The sequence below is a fragment of the Cucumis melo genome, chromosome 2 (genome assembly GCF_025177605.1).
Source record: "Cucumis melo cultivar AY chromosome 2, USDA_Cmelo_AY_1.0, whole genome shotgun sequence".
Lineage (NCBI taxonomy): Eukaryota > Viridiplantae > Streptophyta > Magnoliopsida > Cucurbitales > Cucurbitaceae > Cucumis > Cucumis melo.
The window spans coordinates 17671802-17688714 of record NC_066858.1 but is presented as its reverse complement, the minus strand read 5'-3'; positions in this window follow the sequence as shown (position 1 = coordinate 17688714).

The window sequence follows — 16913 nt, the reverse complement described above, 5'->3', positions numbered from 1 at the left end:
TACTAGAGTCATCAACTAAAACCTTTTGTGTTTTCGTTTAGGTTGATCCGTTGAGCGTGGATTCGATCGAGGGGCATAACCGAGTATCAGGTAAGGGTCTTCCTACTACTGGACCTCGGATCGAGGCCGAAGACGTAGTAATCCGCAGGGGATTACACGTTAGTGATTGTACTGAATAACTGTATGTGTGTTGACTGTTAGGCACTGTTATTATATTTTGTCTGGTGTAAATGTACTGAGACTGCTATCTGTAGATTGGGATTTTATGTGGATGGACCTTGAAGTTACGGTTCAGTATGTAGAAATCATTGGGCTGGATGTTGATCATGAAGTTTGGAAGGGGAAGGACAGTGAGTCCGGTTTTGGTTGGTTAGTTGATTGGGTCTAGGGTTTTCCCTAATGGTGTGCGAATTGGCGATGCGTATAGCAACTGAGGGTGTAGTTGTTTAAACCTATACTATCTGACTGATAAAGCCTATGGCGAAATTGTAATATGAATGTCGTTAGGGTGTGACTGTTGTAGGCGGTTTAGTATGGACTGAGGGGTAACGGTTAGCTTCATCTATGGGGTAGTGTGCCTTACGGTTATGTGCATCCTTCGGGAGCACTAGACTGATGTGTGCATCCTTCGGGAGCACTAGACCGATATGTGCATCCTTCGGGAGCACAAGACTGATATGTGCATCCTCCGGGAGCACTAGACTGATATGTGCATCCTTCGGGAGCACGAGACTGATATGTGCATCCTCCGGGAGCACTAGACTGATGTGTGCATCCTTCGGGAGCACTAGACTGATATGTGCGTTCTACGGAACCACTAGACTGTTACGTAGGGTACCCCCGAATAGGAAGTTAACTGTTGTCCCCTAACGGGCCCAGTAGTAGGTCCCTTACTGGGTATGTTTATACTCACCCTTTTCTCTTCTTTAACTTTTCAGGTAAGGGCACAGCGAGGGGCAGACCGACGAGAGGCAGGAAGGACGCGTGAAGGCCATATGGACGCGTCTGGTTTTCTTATCGCTTCCGCTATGTATTTTGTCAGAATATTTGACTTGAGTTTTTTATTTGAGACTTTTTATGATTGATTTAAAATAGGGCCCGAAACCGTCTTTTTGTAAGATTTCTAATGCTTTTAATGAATCGTAACTGGTCCGTTCTAATTTTATGTTGAATGGTCGAGTTTTGGTATTTGGTAGTGACCTCAGCTTAGTCCGGAAAGTTGGGTCGTTACAAGCTTTCCTAGACATAGCTGGCTAAGAAATTATTCGTAGTTTGCAAAAGATACAATATGCATGATGAATCAATGATTGAGTTGTGAATCAAAAGTAAATTGAAATAAATATCTAGCTAGGTGTTTTGTTTCATTGATAAATTTCCACAACAATATTTCAATGTGTGTTCTTACTATTTTCCTTCCATTTATTCTGAATTAGTTCTTATTCAACAACCCCCCTCCCAAAAAAAAAATAGTTACCTTACAACAAGTGATCCTAAATAAATATCATTTGGTTCTCTATGGATCGACTTGTTATTATACAAATACACAAAATTAGTGTGAAAACAATACAATTATTTGGTTTTATTGAAAGCCTCGACAACTTTCGATCAATTATGTAGACAATTTAAATAAATTTAAGTTCAGCCCATTAAATATTGTCACAACTGAAGGAATAAAAGCCCCTACACAATGGAAGAAATCACAAAGACCAAAACTCAATTTAAATTGGGAATTAAAAATACCAGTACATTGAAAATGTATGCAGAATAAAATATTGTACAACTATAGCTAAACATGCTTTTCAAAATAAATTCAAAGAATATAGAGACTTGTTCTCGTTGACGACCTATGAACTATGAGTGCCTTTGGGAATGAATGATCACGAACACAACCACAAGAAAACCTCTCAATTCTTTGAGTTATCAGGTTTAGGTTGTGGAAGCCTTTTAAGAATTTTTTTCATTATAAATTGAGAAAAAATAATCCAGAATTTTCTTGAGAGAACTCTTTTGTGTTATCTCATCTTCTTTCTTTTTGTTTTGTAGGTTACATTACCAAAGAGAGAAAAAACGTGGGATTCACCCCACATTCTAGATAACTCTCACATGAAATTAGCCATTTTTTAAATATTTCAGTTTGTCTTATCATCTTTCTTCTCCTCTTCATCTGAGTCTTCTATTTGATTTTTTTTCTTTCCATCGTCTTTCTTCTTTTCCTTTTGCTTTTCAAGTTGTTATTTGGTTCAAGATCGTGTATCAAATATAAAAGATTTTTTTTTACTTTTATTAGGTTGTTCAAGATCGTGTACACTTGAAAAAAAAACATCGTTTAGATTTAGGGATAGTCAAATCTAGACGATCTTGTACAAGAAAAATAGCAAAATCTAAACCATTATATACAAATAATCTTTAAAAAAATCGTTTAGATTGTGGTAGCCAAATCTAAAAGATCTTGTACAAAAAAAAAGATCATGTAGACAAATCTAAACGATTGTGTACTAAAAGAATCTTGAAAAAATAAACAATCGTGTAAACAAATCTAAACGATTATGTACCAAAAGAATCATGAAAAATTCGTTTAGCCAAATATAAACGATCGTATACCAAATTTTGAAAAATAATCATTTAGATTTGGCTATCCAAATCTAAAAGATCGTGTAATCAAATCTAAATGATCGTATAACTAAATTATATAAGCGTGTATAGAGAATTGAAAAAATAAATCGTTTAGATTTGTCTATCTAAATCTAAACGATCATGTACCAAACAATAGTCAAATCTAAACAATCGCGTGCCAATATATTACACGCGTTGTTGATGGGACATTTTTTGTATTTTTCATTGTAGAATTATGGGCTTTTTCCATTTTCAAAACTGTTCTATACAGTGTAAATATTTGTCATTTTGTTATATTTTTTAAAAGACCCCTTTAATTAACAACTATTTAATAAGAATTTTTCAAAAAATATAACAAATCGGTAAAATATTTACACTATATAGAACAATTGTAAAAACAAAAAAAACACATAAGCCTACAATTGCAAAAGCCAAAAATGCCCCAACCAACAAGCGATTAATCGGCCACACGCGCGGGTGAGTAATTTTCTTCTAAACGATCGTGTAATACAATCTAAACGATCGTGTAATACAATCTAACGAAGGGTATACAATCGTTTAGGTCATGATATACGATCATGTAGTTTATTTTAACGATAGCACAAAGGCTTCAATTTTAGACGATCGTGTTGATCATGCTAAACAATCGTTTTAACTATGATAAGCGATTGTTTAGATCATATCTACACGATCATGTAGTTCTTTTTAAAGGATGGGAAAAGGATTTCAAATCTAAACTATCGTGTTGACCATGTTAAACGATAATATTGACTATGGTAAGCGATTGTTTAGATCATATCAACACGATAGTGTAGTTTGTTCTAAACAATGGAAAGCTTCAAATTTAAACGATCGTGTTGACAATGGTAAACTAGATCATGTCAAAATGATATTTAGACGATCTTTTAATATTCTCAAATATTATAAAGATGAAGTAGCTTCAAAGAATCTCAGTGAAGATAAAATATGAGATTTAAAGAGAAGAATAAATCTTTTAAAAATAGAAGAAAGAAAATCTAGAAGAGGAAATGAAGAAATCTGGGAAGAGAAGATGAATAAATCGCAAAGAAGAAGAAGAAAGAGAAGTAAGAAATTGTTTGCAATGTTCAAGGAAAAATTTGAAAATTATGAAAATATTATACCAATTTCATGGGCTTTTACTTTTTGTTACACAGGTCGTAAATATTTTTGTGTTTTGTTACATTTATGAAAATAATTTTTTTAATAACTAAATCTAATTTAGTTAAAAAATTTCATTTAAATTATATTCAAATGAACATCTCCCACACAACCTATAGTTTTAATCTAATTAATTGAATTAAATTAATTAACTCTCTAATTAATTAATTACCGAATTAAATATCAAATATTTAATTTGACTTACATTTGCATCATATTCAATTTTATTTTTCTCATAACCTATAGTATCAATGTGTATGTAATACACATTGATTTTAACTTGTAGTTTTAATATCAATTGAATTCATATTAAATTTAAACTTGACCTTTTTCAAATTTTTCAAATATTTAATTATCTCATAAATTAATTTTGAATCATATCGAAAATTAAATTTATATAATAAAGTTTAATTAACACATAAACTTTTAATGTATCACCATACATTATATTAATTTTCTAAGTAAATTTGAACATTTCAAACTACATTCGAGATATAATAACTTCATTACCCTTTACAAGCTAGAAAGGGAACCTAATGAACCACATATTAAAAGTTACAACGATATGAGATTAATTGGCAAAACTCATTAATTAATATTTGTTGGTTGTGTGTCCACGTATATAGACCAACAACAACAAATTAGTACTTCACGAATGTCCGTAACACTAGTTGGATCAAATTATCGTTTTACTTTCGGATTACTTCTTAGTCCTTGAATATTAGTGATTCTCTAATGAACAACTTGTTTATAGTCGAATCAATAAACAAAAACCTTTCTCATGTCATAGAGAGAGTAGGACCTTTTACTCAAGTCTCGAATACACCATTTAATGAAATATTCATACACTTATCCTAAAGTAAAAAATGAGCAAATTTCATCTTGTGTGATTATGTTCCAGCTTCTTACTCAGTCTTGTTCTCAAAATCGTAAGCTTATTGAGTTTGCAATCTGGTCACTCTCACCTGTATAAATCAAAGGACAATCTCTCACGAACAAAAGTTCATAATACACTCAGGATTAAGATCGAGTTACCTAGATCATTCTATTGAAATAGAAACCTAACTAGCTAAAAAAGTTACATTTAGTGGTTACTATTTCGTGATTCAGTCTTAATCAAACTTATTGCATAGGATACCTTCACCCACATGTTCCTTAAATGAATGGGTTGGATCATTATGTTTGTATCAAATACAATGTGAGTTATATTCATAGTGTTACCAGGATAAGGTACCCAATCTTATACCGATATTATAGGCCCTTTTAAATTGTGTATCTCGAAAATTGATCTTTGTATGTCTCTACATACTTTTCAAGATTCATAAAACAACTTAGGATGTTAGTTTATTGGATTTGGGTTATTAATACAAAACTAATAAAACTATCAATAACACTTATTGAAATTACAATATTAACACTTTATTAATAACGGTCAATGAAGTACATTTACTATCTACGAGTTTTAGGATATAAAACCGAACAAACTGCTACTTAGACTAAAACTTTAGTCTAGTAGTATTCTAATGGGATATACATAATAAAGTAATCCACAAAACATAAAAAATGATAAATGTACATATATTTTACATAAAATGTATATATTCAAATACAATAAACTAGGGCATCCTCAGACTTACTACACATCTTACACTTGTCCTAGATTACCTAAAGTACATATCTTGCAAACTTAGATTCTCTAGATGACCCTTAAACACTTTAGTGGTAAGAGTCTTCATAAACATATAAAAAATGTTGTGCTTCAAAACGATCTTGGTAACAATCATGTCCCCTCGTTGTACAATCCCCCGTATTAGGTGATACTTCCTCTTTATGTGTTTTTCTCGTTTGTGGCAATAAGGTTATTTAGAATTCGCAACTGCCCCACTGTTGTCATAGTGTAGAGTGATGAGCAAGTTCATATTTGGAACAAATTTCAAATCATGCAGGAACCTTCTAAGTCAAACTACTTCCAGAGACATACTTAGCCTCTATAGTGGAGTTTGTAATGCATCCTTGCTTAATTTACATCACACTATAGCTCCCCCATTCAGGGTGAACATTGATCCTGACATGGATTTCCTAGAATCCTTATTAGTTTAGAAATCAAAGTCAGTGTGTTCAGTAAGAATAAAATTCTTGGCCCATACACTTGCATGTACTCCCTCATTCTTCTAAGATATTTGAAAATAATTGTAACTATCCTCTAATGATTTAACCTTGGGTTGGACTGATAACTACTCGTTATTTCCACTGCATAACAAATAGCTAAAGAGTAAAATGATATCAATCTTTCAAGATCCCAATCAAGGAAAGGCATGGGAAGATTTAGAAAATTTAGGTTATGTTGACTTTAATCTGTAATGAAAGTACCAAATCTAAATGGACTAATAAATCTCAAAACTTGTCAAGATTTTAGTATCCAAGATGATAATATGAGAAAAGAAACAAAACAAAATTTCAAATTTTATTAAAGTTTTGTTTCGTTGGAAGTTACGATACTATCATGCTATCAAGAATTCAAAATATTATTTGGTCAGATTTTTATACCAAGTAACAGTGAATGAGAAATTTTGGCTAATTAAATTTTGTTACATAAAGAAAGTCAAATCCATTGTGAAAATAAAAATTTTGATATGTTCAGGTAATTAAAAATTGGGGCGAGTGGGTATTTAGCATTTGACCCAAAATATATTAAGGATATAGCAAAAAAATTAAAAAAAATTGCAAATATGGCAATTTTTAACAAAAAAGACAAAATTACCCCTACATATATTTTCTTCCACTTTCTTCACGTTTCAAGCAGATTCTTCGCGAGTGGGAAAGTCCAAACGATTTCAAGCAGATTCTTTGCGTTTCCTCCTCTTTCTATTTTCTTCCACTTTCTTCCTACTCCCATTTGGTTTTCCGATGCCGGTACTTTCCTCCTCTTTCTATTTTCTTCCACTTTCTTCCTACTCCCATTTGGTTTTCCGGTGTCGGTACTGCGCTGCCCTACTACTTTCTTCTATTTTGTTTTCCTTCCGCCACGCTGCCGGTACTACTTTCTTCTATTTTGTTTTCATTCTGCCGCGCTACGTTCTATATTGTTGAAGAAGATTTTCTTCTTTTTCTATTTGTTTGAAATCGATTCCTTCATTCCTTCCGCCGCACTACATTCTACGCTATGTTTTTCAGTTTGTGTCTATCAATGATGTGTTTCTATCACTGATTTAGAGTTTAACTTGTTTATGTTGAAATGTTTAACATGCAGATCTGTTTTAGGTTTGTGTGTTAATGTATAGGGTTAGGGTCTATCGGTAATATATTTGTATCACTGATAGTCTTGAGGGATATTTAGTTTGTTTGCATTGGGATGTTAGTAGATAATTTAGTTTAATGTACATTTTTATGTGATGTTGTTTATGTTCTATCAGTGATCTGTTTCTATCAACTTGAAGGATGTTTTACTTGTTTGTGTTGGATTGTTATTAGACATTTTAGTTTAATGTGCACTTCTTATATGTTGTTGCCTAGGGTCTATCGTTGATATGTTTCAATCCCTGATAGTCTTAGAAGATGTTTAGCCTGTTTGACTTGGGAAATTAGTAAAAGCTCTAGTCTAATTTAGATTTTGTGTGTTATGTTGCTTAAGGTCTGTCAGTGATATGTTTCTATCACTGATTAACAAATTTGAAGGATGTTTAACTGGTTTATGTTGGAATGTATAACATGCTGATCTGTTTTAGGTTTGTGTGTTAGTGTATAGGGTTAGGGTCTATCAGTGATAATTTAGTTTAATGTATATTTTTATGTGATGTTGTTTATGTTCTATCAGTGATATGTTTCTATCAGCTTGAAGGATGTTTTACTTTGTTTGTGTTGGATTGTTATTATATGTTTGTATCACTGATATGTTTGGGGGATGTTTAGTTCATTGGGTTGATGTGTTTTATGATAGACTTAATGTATATATGTAGATAAACTCTAATTCAATATTATATTTTTTCAGGTTGTTCAAGAAAAAGGCAAAAATGAAAATTATGGAAATAGCGACAAATATTGAAAAAACTAGGCCGAAGAGACAACCTAAACCATCAAAGAAAGTGTTGGAGAATGTGAAAGAACAAAAGAATGCAAGAGGCAAGAAGAATGATTATCCAAAACCAACAAGACATTCTCCTAGAATAAAGGATCTAGCACCTAGTTTTGATTTGCAAATCTCTCAATTATAAGTAGATGGATATTGTAGTGCAGTAGTTTTGTTGATATTTGTGATAGAGTTCACATTGCAAATGTCTTAGTATTTAGTAGATAGATATTGTAGTGCATTAGTTGTTTTTTGGATGTTTGTGACAGAGTTCACATTGGACCTTCATATGTTGTTAGTTGATTTTACCATATTAATGAAGAAAAAGTTTTTTGTCTGTCTTTGTTTGCATTGAGATTAGTATTTATTGAACCATTCCTTTCATCAATTATCCCTTCTAGTTCCTTCAGTTGTACATTGGTTTCTATCATTGGTGATGACTACACAATAAAGTCTATCATTGATAGAAACAATCTGTGATAGACTTTATAGTGGATTATTTCATATTACTACTTTACAATATAGTCTTGAGAAAAAGGTAGATTATTATTAAAAGGTTTGAACTATTCCTTTCATCAATTATCCCTTTTAGTTCCTTCAATTGTATATTGGTTTCTATCACTGGTAGAAACTATTGGTGATAACTACACAATAAAATCTATTATTGATAGAAACTATCTGTGATAGACTTTACAATAAAGTCACTTTTACTTTTATAGTCTTGAGAAAAAAGTAGATTATTATTGAACGGTTTGAGTCAAACAAATAGAAAGTATTTACTACACACACAAAATAAATGCTCTATATTCTAAAGCTAAAAGTTTATTATAAAAAACATAATATCACATCATTGTAAAAATGGTGGAAATTTGCAATTTCTACGATTGTGACCAGCACGATGACAATGACTGCATCTTGAGTGACTTTTCTTCTCGCCAATTGATAGTATTCTTTGTTTTCGCGGTCGTTCTGCTCGACACTTGAAAGTTGGAGGTAGTATGTTATTCTCAATCCCAATAGACTTCCAATTAGCATGGTTCCCAACCAGATGAACTGATCCAGTATAAGTTGAAATCAAAGTACTTGACAAAAAATACTTGGAAACAAAAGAGTAAGTATTCATATTACGCCCACAAAGAACAGCAAGGCGTGGGCACATGGAATTTCATCAAGATCCCAAACGCGACAGGTACATGATTTGCAATCTAACCGTACAATAAATTGTTTTCTTCCATCAATCACTTGAAATTCAACATCATTAATAGCATTAACCTGAAGAAAAAAAAACTTAGTCAACATATATGGTTTATCACTGATAAAATCTATCGCTGATATAAACAATCACTGTTAAGATTCTATCAGCGATAGGGTCTATCATTGATAGGTCTTGTTACATTACCCTTTAATTAAATAAATAAACATTGAAACACAAAAACTTACTGTGAAGCTTTTTAAGTTTTGATGTTGAATTCGTAATTCTCCCTCAGCCCAACTAGTTAAAACAGTTCTCATACAACATGCAACTTTTTTCGATCATAAAACCAATTTTGAAGTATTTGTTTGATAGAATCGAGTAATGCTGCAACAGGCAAATCTCTAGATTCTTTTAGAACTGCATTTAAGCTTTCTGAAATGTTTGTAGTCATCATTTGATATCTTTTCCTTGTACAGTATGCTCGAGCCCACTTTTCAAAACTAACCTTACTAAGATAGTCTCGTATACTAGGATACATAGACTCCATCCATCTCATATTAGTCTCAAAATCAACAAGCGTATATGCTTTTCCACATCTAAAGAAGAGCTTATCAATTATAGGGTCCTTATATATCAACTTCAAACTTTTTAGAAGGTGTTGCAAACAAACACAATAGTGTATTAGTGCTAGAAGACAAAGTGTCTATCAGTGATAGACTTGTATCATAGTGTATTAGTGATAGACTTCTATCAGTGATACACTAGGATACAAGTCTATCACTATCATTAATAGAAAATGATAGACATGTAATTCTGCAAGAAGATGAAGTCATATCCAAGATTATAAACAGAAAAACTAAAATAAGAGGAAACAACTAAAAAGAAAGAATCTAGAGATTTAACGAAACTAAAATCAAAGATTACATACCAGATGATTTAACGAAAGTAAGAGAAAATAGACAATAAGATGACGACTGGTTGGGGGCGGAAGAAGTTGTGGTTGGAGACGGAAGAAGTTGTGGTTGGAGGCGGAAGAAGGCATCGTTGGAGGCGAAAGAAGGCGTCGTTGGAGGCGGAAGAAGGCGTCGTTGGAGGCGGAAGAAGGCGTTCTTAACGTGGAGAATGGTAAAGATGAAGAAGGAAGAAAATCGTAGAGAATATATTGGAGAGGGAGAAAATCGTGCAGGGGAATGGAGGAGGAGAAATTCGCGCCAGTATCCTTTTTAAAACAAGGGTAATATTGGAATATATTTTTAAAAAATCAAAAATTTGCTATATTTGCAAATTGTTTAATAAACTGACATATCCTTAATATTTTATACAAAAATGGTTATACATTATAAATCTCTTAAAAATTCTCGAGTCCAGTCCAATATAAATACATGATATAAGATATTGGGCCCAAGCCCATTTGAAGCCCACGAAAAACCTATGTAAATAAAAGTCTTACTCCTTCATTTTTAAGTGGGTTGGAAGAGCTGAAGATAAAAAGCTCTCAAAATTTAAAGTCTCGATTAAAAGTTCGGAAGAAAATAACTTTTTACCAGATCTGAAGAAAATAACTCTTGTAAGCCATGAAAATCTATAGAATACAATTCTTTCCAAACTCTAAAGATATGAAAAATACTAGTCCTTTAAAGCTCCGCAGACCTAAAGAAAACAACTCCTTACAAGCCCTGAAAATCTAGAGAATACAATTCTTCTCGAGCTCTAAACATATAAAGATATATGGCTCCTCTGAAGCTCTTTAAGTCATAAACTACAAAGGTTAATCTAAACAAATCATTAAGCCAAAGGCCAACCAAAATTGATTTTCTAGCTTATAGACCGATCATCCAAGAAATTTAACAAATTTGAAAGTCTATCCTTCAAGGGATCAACAACTCCCTCGAGAGATCAACAAGCTAGGGGTCGATCCAAGCTGATCAATAAGCAAGAGATCCATTCAAAGAAGATTAACAAGTTTCCTAAAGGTCGATCATTTGAGAAGATCATCAAAGCCTAGAATATACAATCATCCAAGTACATCATCAAGCTTAGGGTTTAAATTTACTTTTCGTCAAAAAAAAATCAAAAGGTCAAACATTAGAGATTGTACTCATTATACTATATTGAAATTAATATAAATGTAATCTTTAAACTCCACGAATGAAATTTCTCTAAAAATCTCGTTGAACAGTATTATTTCAAGTAATAATCCTGTTAATAAGGGTAATCGGTTGATCGAAGTTGATTTTTCGATAAGACGGTCATTGAACCAACGAAGGTCGGTTTAGTAAATGTTCAAACTAACCTCGACCGCACTGATGAGTAAATGTTGGTAGGTCGATCGTTTGGTTTAAGTCTTTGAAATACTTTTTTAAAATTTTTCGATTTGGATCTTTCTCAAACCGATAGAAATCAGTGCCTTTAGTTCTTTGATTGACCAGTTATTTTTTTAATTACACATGCTATAAATAATTTTGGGTTTTGTTTTATGTAAATTAAGCTTTATTATTATCACTATAAAAATTATTAATAATGCGACTATGCTTTAAATTCAGGCCCAAGATAAGTGGGCAGTAGAACGTTGACAACAAAATGGGCTGAGAATAGTGAATCCATATGACCTTTGGGCCCATCATACGTTTAAATCATGCTCTTCTTATACCTTTAACTTCATTCTCCCACTTATACCATTGTTTACATAAATTAATTCATAACAGTTTATATACAACTTATAACTTACAACTGCAATTTGTCATACTAAAAATATATATATACATACATATATATATATATATATATGCGCGCGCAAAATACATTTTAAACAATTATTCAAATTGGAGTCTAATTTTTAAAGTTGCTATCGTATCAACCCATCTGAAAAATAAGATCGTATCAACACATCTGAAAAATAAGATTAAAAAAATAAAAACTTTATTTTAAGATTTTCTGAATACTTAATTTAAAAGTGTGTAAATTAGCGTGGTTGATTTTAAACCATAGATTAAAGTTTAATTAAGTTTGTTTTATAAAGGAATACCTCAGCTTTCCCATTCCTTGTGATGGCGACTCTCCTCCTAATTGCTACGCCACACCACACCTTTCTCTTCCCTTTTGCTTTTCTTTTTTTTTTTTTTTTTTTGTTTTATTCACTTTCTTTTTTTTTTTTTTTTTCTCTTTCCTATTCCCATTTTCCTCTCTCACTTCAACTATTTTTCACTTTATATATTTTTAATCTTTAACTTTTTGAAAAACAAAAATATTATCTAGAGAATGTACAATGGACAAATGTGTTTCTTAAATATCTCTCCTAAATGTATATATATCTTTCACAATGAACACTTTTAAATATACAGTTGCTGTCTTTCTTTTCTTTTACTTGAAATTATAAATTTTTGTTTTACCAATTGACGTCAATTTTTAGAATATATATGAATGAAAATTTGAATTTGATGAGGTAAAATTATTTAACATCTTCTAAAAAGTGTTTGTATGTTTTATATCTTTTCTACGTTAAGCTTACAGAAGGTACTTAATCCTTCAAATCTAAAGTGTAGGGGTGAAGCCAAGTAAACTTTTAAATATAAGATACTATAGAATATAGCAATCGTATTTAAAATATTAATAAATGTTAAATATAGAAAAAAATATATTTATGGAGCTTTTATTCGTGATCGAGTCTATCATCTATAGATTTTGTTATATTTAAAAATTTTAAATATACAATTAATAAATGTCATCGTAAGAGTCTATCAATAATTGTAAGAGTCTATCAATAATATATCACTAACATATATTGTTGTAGTCTTAATTATTTATAAGCATTACCATACACTTGATGATTATTCCTAAAACCGCTAACAGATGTAACTATCATTTAAAAAATAGATTGGGAAGTTAGCTATTGAAAGTTGAGTTCTACTCCAAACCAAAATAATACCTCTAGATTATAAGTTTGGAACTTTATTTCTAAGAGTTAGGTCGGGGGAGATTCACCTAACAATAAAAGTAGAATTTACAATATAATTTTTTTATTTTACTACTCACCATTTTTAGCCAAAATTTTAAAACTAAAAGAAATAATTTTAAAAACTTAGTTTATGTATTTTTAAAGTTGGATTGGAATTTGTATGTGTTTTTGAAGGAATATAGAAAAGTTAGGGCAACATTTCTTTTTTTAGAAAAAAAAACATAATTTAATGAAAAAGAAAATCAATAAAAAGCAATAATTAAACAAAAGTGGGGATTTGCAAAACACTCTCTTTGAAAGCACATTTGAGTTGATGAAATCAAATAAATAGTGAATGTGTTGCTAATTTCAAAAATAAACAAGATGGAAAGAAAAAATAAAAATAATTATATAATTGGGAGTAATAGTAGCAGTACTTTAGTACCATATCCCCAGAATGAGATTTGATTTTATTAAATTAGATTTTGGTTGGTTCATAAAATTGCTCACATCTCATTATACCAGCCGTGTATTAGAATTAAATAATACATGGATTGAAATCAATATCAATGAAAATTAAACTATATAAAAAAAAATGATTTACTTACTACGTAGGGGAGTTTATTGCTTCACACCCTATTTTAGAAAATAAATGAGAGAAAGAAAGAAGCATAAATTTTTTTTTTTTAATTTATACATTAGTTTATTATTCGTTGTACTTTTTAGCTTTAGTTTATTTTAATTTTTTTAATTTTAAAAAGAAATAGAGTCATAAAAAATGGTAAAATAAAGAATGTAGTTAATGAATTCTTGTTATTTAATAATTTTTCTGACGTAGAGTAGGAATAGTTTGAATTTTTTATTTTTCTTGAAAAAAACTCTGAAAAATGATTATCATAATCCCTTGAGAGAGAGACCAAAAGGATCAATTTAAAAGAAGATAGAAATCAAATCAACATTTAAAAATCTTTTCTTTTTTTTTTTTTTTTTTTTTTTTGTGTGTGTGTGGTAATTTTGGTAAATATGATAACATCAATCTAAAACTTTGAAATAAAAAGAATAGAGTAATAAATATAAAAAAAAAAAAAAAAAAAAAAAAAAAAAAAAAGAGCAAGTTGGGGCCCTCGGAGTTCGGACCGCATTATTTGGGATGGTTTATTGGATGATAAGGAAGACACGTGGTGGGGCCGTATTGGTGAGATGGAGGTATCACGACGACCATGATGAGTTAGTGTGTGACAGAGGAGCACCATATTGCTGCCCACCACAGCACCTCAAAGTGCCCATTGGCAAAGGATGAAGTCTGCCCACTCAGACCCGGACACGTGGTGTAGCTTCCACGTGGTCACATGCCACACCCCTTGGTCCCCGCATCCTTAATACTTTAAAATCCATTCGCCTGTCCCGCACACACCCAGTTCCCCTGGGACCTCCCCCCGCCTTTGTTTTATTTAATTATCCTTTCACTTCCTCTTTCACACCTGTCCTTCTCACCGCAATTAACCACACTTTGCTTTGCTTTTCCCATGATACCTACATCACCTTAATCCCCCGCTCCTCACCTTTCCACATTAACATAATATTTATCATCTCCTACTTTTTTACTACACCACTCAACTCCAACCTCAGATATTGCCACCTATCATATTCTCTATTTATTTTATCATTCTAATTAACATTTACTTATTCTCATCTTTCAATATTACATTTAACTTATTGTTTTAGTTCATACTCTATTATATATGCTCTCCTTCATCCAAAAATTTATTCATAGAAAGTTTTATAATTCAATCAAAAACTATCATAAATTATCAAAGAAGATGTTAAAGCTAAAGTTGAAAAAATCAATATATATCAATTGAATTATATTCATATTCATATGATAACTATATTTTGAAACCATATATTTGAATGGTGGGTTAAATTATAGTATAAACGTATTCTTAATTGGGATTGAAAAATTGTTCAAATCACAAAAACTTGTAATCTTATTCAAAAAAATATTGAAAATGATGAAAAGTTGCGAAAATAACATTAACAGTGCAATAAAAAATAAAGGAATTTTAAAATACCATACAATGTAAACAAATTAAATGATCTAATATTTTTATTTTTAACTCCGTGACAATGAATATATATTAGTTTGGAAAACTAAATAGTATTATTTTATTTAGAGTGTGAAATAATTTAGAAACAGAAAAAGTTAAAATATTTTTTTCATAACAACATAATTTATGATGGGACTCTATAATTTTTAAAAAATGAAATATAAAAATTTGGTGAATAGACATTGAGGTGGACGTGGGTTGATGATAGATTTTCACAAACCATAGTGGAGTGAGAAGTTAGTTTATGTTTTGGTGATACCGAAGAGGTACATAGTTTGGTTACAATATTAACTACTCTTTCCTCTCTCTCTCATCTCTCATTTTACCTGAAAACTACAATTCAATCTTCTACTCTTCACATAAAATAAATAATACTAAAGTGCAGGTGAAAGATAAATAAGGCATGCCCAAACAAATATATAAATAAATCAAATACTTTTAGTCTTTGTCATAAAACCCATGATAGCAATACTTCTAACTCAAAATACTTTACAAATTATTTGACCCTCCAATCTGGATATTACTCCACACCTACCACATCCGACGACAGTTTAGCTGGGAGAAATACATCAAAAAGATTATCTCAAGATACCAAAAGTATATTGTTTGCAGTTATCAACAACTGTCGACGGTGTAAATATAGTGTCACTAGTTAATATTTCTAGATACCAAAAAGCCACGGCAGTGAAACTCAAAATTATTTCTTTACTTTTACCATCAAATCTCTCTCAAAGTGCTAACAATGAAACAATCTAACTTTTCCTTCTAAATTTCATCATTATTTCAATCCTTAATTTGTGGCTCTCCCATCTCAACATCACCACAATGATCTTCCTTGATTTCATTCCCTTTCAAAGACTTCAATGAAGAAGATCTCAAATAATCCTCATAAAATAACACAAAACCATTGGTCATAAATTCCTTATACTTCTCAAAACCCCCCTCTAATTCCTTCCCAACCTTTCTCCACATATCTGCTCTCAAATTCTCTTTAAGATTATTCATTGCTCACAATTCAAAGCTAATAAACCAACCATTTTTTTACAAGGAATTAGACATCTTAAAATGGCTATCCCCATGAAATGAATGCATAAATAAGAAATTTGGTTCAACCTCAGCCTCATCATTCAATTTTTCTTCACCTCAATAACTTGAATTCGATCTTAAGCCTTGCAAATCCTTCTCCATTATAGTGCTTGATTCAAAACAAAATGAATTAATAATGCATTTTTTGTAGAATTCAAATAGAGTTGAATTTTCACTCATTTAATTAGAAGCTCTTTTTGGTTGAAAAATGATGTCATCTACAGTTGATATAAAAATCCCAATAAAAGTTTCAATCACTCTTTCGAAAGCAAATTCCTTTGGTGAACCATAATTTGTTCTTCCTAAAACTACTAAAGCTCCAACAATGACTGAAATTCCACTAGCTGAACCATACATTGTACTATGTTGTAAATCTATATTGTATTGGGTTTTGGATATTTTGGATCAACTGACGACTTGATCTTGATAAGCCTAAATGGGTTTGTCAATGAACCAGTCCAATTTTTTTAAAAAAATAGATAAATAACTAATCCAATTTATGAAATGACTAAATTGTCAAGCCAACCGCAACGTGTTTTATATCTCGCGATGTGGCATGCGATGTGACTTAAGCATCTCTAACGCCTCTAATGCTAAACCCCAGAATGCTTAGGCTTAATCTTGAATTTTGGCTTTATCGTCTAGTTCAATCTTAAGTCTTTTAACCTACTAATCTATAAATTGAAACGTAACACACAAAATTTATACACCTTTCACTTTATTACTTAATAA